The 6,000-nt window shown below is 42.2% G+C and overlaps 1 protein-coding gene across 3 annotated transcripts in view; it reads left to right on the top strand.

Moving 5' to 3' along the window:
- The first annotated feature begins 5,261 nt into the window (after positions 1 to 5,261).
- Positions 5,262 to 6,000, top strand: part of GPATCH2L (G-patch domain containing 2 like) — a 57,451-nt gene continuing 56,712 nt past the window's right edge. The window contains exons 1-2 of one of the 3 annotated variants that reach the window (XM_047080319.1): positions 5,287 to 5,324; positions 5,569 to 5,775. The gene's annotated coding sequence lies outside the window, so the exon portion shown is untranslated. Of the gene's footprint in view, positions 5,325 to 5,568; positions 5,776 to 6,000 lie in introns of all 3 variants that reach the window. The other 2 variants (XM_047080315.1, XM_047080316.1) reach the window with 2 other exon arrangements.

The raw sequence follows: 6,000 nt of genomic DNA, 5'->3' as shown, positions 1-6,000 counted from the left end.
TCATGCTTTTTTAAAGGCTGCATGATATTCCCTTTGTGTGTGTGTGTGTGTGTGTGTGTGTGTGTCCTACATCTTTTTAAAAAATATATTTACTAATGGACACTTAGGTTGCTTGTGGGAGAGAATTTCACTTAAGCAGAAAGGAGGCTGATAGCTGTGGACAACTTTTGAACATTTCTTTCTCTCCTATGGGAGTTACAAATTCAGCATGTCCAAAATGGAATTAATCAATTTCTCACCAAATCTGTTTCTTTTCTTCTCTAGTACTGTGCAAATGGTACTGACCACTCTCTTAGTCATGGTGGCTCAAGACCTCAATCATCCTTGTCTCCTCCCTTAAATCTCCCTTAAATTCTGGAAGTCCATAAAAATAACAGATAGGAGATATAGTCATTTATAATGGAACCATTTTAGATGGTGTGTAGTGTATCATTTTGCTTATATTCCTAGGCAAGTACAGATTTAATTTCCTATATACATGAATGCAGCCATACTCTACATTTTTAGAATACCTTTTAAAAAAAATGTTTATTTATTTATTTTGAGAGAGAGAGCTTTTGGAGTGGAGGGGCAGAGAGAGAGAGAGAGAGAGAGAGAGAAAGAATCCCAAGCAGGCTCTGCACTGCCAGCACAGAGCCCGATGTAGGGCTCAAACTCACAAACTGTGAGATAATGACCTGAGCTGAAGTCAAGAGTCAGATGCTTAACTGACTGAGCCACCCAGGCACCCCTAGAATAACCTTTTTATTGGAGTAAAACAGTTAAGCAGAAATGTACACAATTTTCATTCATTAAATATTCTTCCACATCAATTTTATTTTTAAATTTAATTTATTTATTTTTCTTTTAATTTAAGTCCAAGTTAGTTAACACATAGTTTAATAATAAATTAAGGAATAGAATTTGGTGATTCATCACTAAATATAACACCCAGTGCTCATCCTCTACAAGTGTCCTCCTTCATGCGCCTTACCCCTTTAGCCCTTCCCTCCACCCAACACCCCACCAGCAACCCCCAGTTCTCTATATTTGAGATTCTCTTCTGTTTTGTCCCCCTCCCTGTTTTTATATTATTTTTGCTTCCCTTCCTTTATGTTCATCTGTTTTGTATCTTAAATTCCACATGAGTGAAGTCATATGATATTTGTCTTTCTCTGACTAATTTCACTTAGCATAATATAGTCTACTTCCATCCATGTTGTTGCAAATGGCAAGATTTCATTCTTTTTGATTGCCATGTAATATTCCTGAGAGAGAGAGGGGGGGGGATCTCACATCTTCTTTATCCATTCATCATTTGATGGACCTTTGGGCTTTTGGCTATTGTCGATAGTGCTGCTATACACATTGGGGTGCATGTGCCTCTTTCAAATAGCACACCTGTATCCTTTGGAGAACTACCTAGTAGTGCAATTGCTGGGTTGTAGGGTAGTTCTATTTTCAATTTTTTGAGGAACCTCCATACTGTTTTCTAGAGTGGCTGCACCAGTTTGCATTCCCACCAGCAGTGCAAAAGGGTTCCCCTTTCTCTGCAACCTCGCTAACATCTGTTGTTGTCTGAGTTGTTAATTTTAGCCATTCTGACTGGCGTGAGGTGGTATCTCATTGTGATTTTGATTTGTATTTCCCTGATGAGTGATGTTGAGCATTTTTTCATGTGTCTGTTAGCCACCTGGATGTCTTCTTTGGAAAAGTGTCTATTCATGTCTTTTGCCCATTTCTTCACTGGATTATTTGTTTTTTGGGTGTTGAGTTTGATAAGTTCTTTATAGATTTTGGATACTAACCCTTTATCTGATATGTCATTTGCAAACATCTTCTCCCATTCTGTTGGTTGCCTTTTAGTTTTGCTGATTGTTTCCTTCACCATGCAGAAGCTTTTAATCCTGATGAGGTCCCAGTAGTTCATTGTTGCTTTTGTTTCCCTTGCCACTGGAGACATGTCAAGTATGAAGTTGCTGTGGCTGAGATCAAAGAGGTTGTTTCCTTTTTTCTCCTCTAGGATTTGATGGCTTCCTGTCCTATGTTTAGGTCTTTCATCCATTTTGGGTTTATTTTTGTGTATGGTATAAGAAAGTGATCCAGGTTCATTCCTCTGCATGTCGCTGTCCAGTTTTTCCAACACCATTTGCTGAAGAGACTGTCTTTTTTCCATCGGATATTCTTTCCTGCTTTGTCAAAGATTAGTTGGCCATACTAATTTGTGGGTATGGATCCATTTGTAGTTTGTGGGTCCATTTCTGGGTTCTCTATATCTGTTTTTATGCCAGTACTGTACTGTCTTGATGATTATAGCTTTGTAATACAGCTTGAAATCCAGAACTGTGATGTCTCCAGTGCTGGTTTTTTTTCAGGATTGCTTTGGCTTTTCGGGGTCTTTTCTGGTTCCATATAATTTTAGGATTGTTTGTTCTAGCTCTGTGAAAAATGCTGGTGGTAACTTGATAGGGACTGCATTAAATGTGTAGATTACTTTGGGTAGTATAGACATTTTAACTGTTTGTTCTTCCAGCCCATGAGCATGGAATGTTTTTCCATTTTTTTCTTCTTCAATTTCTTTCATAAGCTTTCTATAGTTTTCAGTGTACAGATTTTCACTTCATTGTTTTGGTTTATTCCTAGGTATTTTATGGTTTTTGGTGGAATTGTAAATGGGATCGATTCCTTTATTTCTTTTTCTGCTGCTTCATTATTGTTGTATAGAAATGCAGCTGATTCCTGTACATTTATTTTATATCCTGCGACTTTGCTGAATTCATGGATCAGTTCTAGCAGTTTTTGGTGGAGTCTTTTGGGTTTTTCACATAGAGTATCATGTCATCTGCAAAGAGTGAAAGTTTGACTTCCTCCTTGCCATTTTGGATGCCTTTTATTTCTTTGTGTTGTCTGATTGCTGAGGCTATGTTGAATAACAGTGGTGAGAGAGGACATCCTTGTTGTGTTCCTGAACTTAGGGGGAAAGCTCTCAGTTTTTCCCCATCGGGGATAATATTAGTTGTGGGTCTTTCATATACGGCCTTTATGATCTTCAGTTACCACCTTTTTATCCCTACTTTCTTGAAAGTTTTTTTTTTTTAATTTTTTTTTCAACGTTTATTTATTTTTGGGACAGAGAGAGACAGAGCATGAACGGGCGAGGGGCAGAGAGAGAGGGAGACACAGAATCGGAAACAGGCTCCAGGCTCTGAGCCATCAGCCCAGAGCCCGACGCGGGGCTCGAACTCACAGACCGCAAGATCGTGACCTGGCTGAAGTCGGACGCTTAACCGACTGCGCCACCCAGGCGCCCCTCTTGAAAGTTTTTATCAAGAAAGGATGCTATATTTTGTCAAACGCTTTTCAGCATCCATTGAGAGGATCAACTAGTTCTAATCCTTTCTTTTATTAATGTGATGTATCACACTGATTGACTTGCAGATATTGAACTGGCCCTGAATCCCAGAAATAAATCACACTTGATCATGGTGAATAATTCTTTCAATGTACTGTTAGATCCGGTTTGCTAGTATCTTGTTGAGAATTTTTGAATCCACGTTCATCAGGGAAATTGGTCTATAGTTCTTTTTAGTGGGGTCTTTGTCTGGTTTTGGAATCAAGGTAATGCTGACCTCACAGAATGAGTTTGGAAGTTTTCCTTCCATTTCTATCTTTTTGGAACAGCTTCAAGAGAATAGGTGTTAACTCTTCTTTAAATGTTTGGTAGAATTCCCCTGGAAGCCATCTGGCCCTGGACTCTTGTTTGTTGGGAGATTTTCTTCCACATCAATTTTAAAAGGCTTCAAAGGCAGTCTATCCCATAGATGTAACATAATTTAGATAACTAATCCCTCTTGTAGGATTTTTTTTCCCTAGTCTTCTCATCCTTCTCTATACATTTAAAATATTTTTGCACCTATTTCCAATTTTTCTTTAGAATAAAATTCCTTAGAGACATAATTTCTTGTTCAAAAGCCATGTACATTTTTTAAAAATTACCTTTTTATTTTAGACTAGTTTTAGGTTTACAGAAAAATTACAAAGGTATTACAGACTGTTCCTATATACCCCATACCCAGTTTTCTCTATTATTAACATCTTACATTCATATAGAACATTTGTCACAATTAATGAACCGACATTGAGACATTATTAGCCAAAGTCCGTAGTTTATCCAGATTTCTTTAGTTTTTACCTAATGTCCTTTTTCTATTCCAGTCTTTCATTTAGTAGATCACATTACATTTAGTTGTCCCATCTCCTTAAGCTCTTCTTTGTGACAATTTCTAGACTTTCCTTGACTTTATTGACCTTAACAATTTTGAGGAATTCTAGCCAGGCATTTTGTAGAATGCCCCTCAGTTGGGGTTTGTCTGTTTTTTCTCTTCATTAGACTGAGGTTATGGGGTTTGGAAGGAAAGTACCATAGAGATAAAATGACACTTTCATCATATCTAGCCCATAAACGATCAGCATGATTTATACCTTGTTCATGTTAACCTTGATCACCTAAGTGAGGTGGTGCTTGCTTTGTTTCTCCACTATACTCATTTTCCCTTTTTCCATACTGTACTCTCTAGAAGGAAGTCAGTAGCACAGCCCACATTCAAGGGGGTGGGAGTTATACTTCAGGGTAGATTATCTCAATAAATTATTCAGAATTCTTCTGCACCAGAGATTTGTCTCCTCATCCTTGTTTTATTACTTTATTCATGTCAGTATTCACATCATTAGTTTATTTACATCAATATAGACTCATGGGTATCAATTTTATACTTAAAGTTATAATCCAATAGAACTTTACTGGTTTTGTTGCTGAAGGAATGCATATTTGTAAGACTCTGAGTAATTCACTACAAAGCTATGGCGCTAACCTAATAGTGGTACCAACTCTCACAGTCAACAATGAGGATCCATTTCCCTTTAATTTCACACACCCTTTTTAAAAGCAGGTCAGCAAACAACGGCGAGGCCCAGGTCCCTCCCTGCCAATTCCCCGACGCCCCGACGCCCCCGAAGACAGACGAGGCAAGCCTGAGAAGGCGTGTTCTTCCCCTAACGGGGACCTTATCCCTCACCCAGCCCACCCTTAACCACCAACACTACAGGCCCGTAACCCCTACTCCGGGCTTCCCCAAGGCCCCTCCCACCGTGGGGCGGAAGTGGGCGCGGCCACGGACAGGAAGCGTCTAGCCGGGGCGGGCCCTCTCAAGCAGCAGCCCCACCCACTCCGCTCCACCACCGCCCCACCCCTCCGGCCCAGACCGGAAATGAGGTCAGAAAGGGAAACCCCGGCGGGGAGACTCGGCCCCAAAAGCGGCGGCCATTGGAGGTGGCTGCTGCAGCTGGTGAGGGGGAGGAGTGGGTTGAGAGGGTCGGGGGCCAGGGGGCCGGCGCCAACGGGAATACCGGCTCCCAGCGGAGTCTGAGGGGCCGTGTGCGCCATGGGGCTGCGAAGGTTGGCGGGAGGGGCGAGGGTGGTTGGGCCTTGTTTTTCAGGGCCCATCGCCCCCATCCCGGGGAATAAGGTTCGGGCGTCTCCGGGGCGACACTCACCTCTTCTCCTTTCTTCTTTCTGGCGCTTTCGGGCAGGCGACAGCTTGAGGGCTTGCTGTCCCGAGCCGTGTTCGCCCTAGTCCTCGGAGGCGGGCCGGGGGCTTGGAGGGAGAGTCCTTCGAAACCAGCTTTTTCTCACATATGTGGCCATGTTGCGACCCCTGATCACGGAGGGAGCTTAGTCACCAGGACTTGAATTTTGGCAGTTTCTGCCCGAGCGAGAAGGGCTGAACCCCTGCCCCGGTGAGCCCAAATGAGAAGTTGCTTCCTGCCTCCTGCCTTCCTCCCCCCTCCTCCCCCCAGCTCCTCGCAACCCGGTCTTTCGCTCAGACCATACGCCTGCCTCTTTTTACTTCTATCCGTTTCCCGTGCTTTTCTTTGCGTGACTTAACCTTTCCTCTCCTCGAGTGCTTGCTGGACAAGGGGGTTCTCTCGGAGTATGCACCCGAGAGTGAAGGTGTGGGAAGC

The sequence above is a fragment of the Lynx rufus genome, unplaced genomic scaffold (assembly GCF_022079265.1).
Source record: "Lynx rufus isolate CCGP_SWC_20201006 ecotype Redwood Valley unplaced genomic scaffold, mLynRuf1.p SCAF_17, whole genome shotgun sequence".
Taxonomy (NCBI): domain Eukaryota; kingdom Metazoa; phylum Chordata; class Mammalia; order Carnivora; family Felidae; genus Lynx; species Lynx rufus.
Note: the sequence above shows the minus strand (reverse complement) of the source record. Positions and strands in the feature narration are given on the sequence as shown.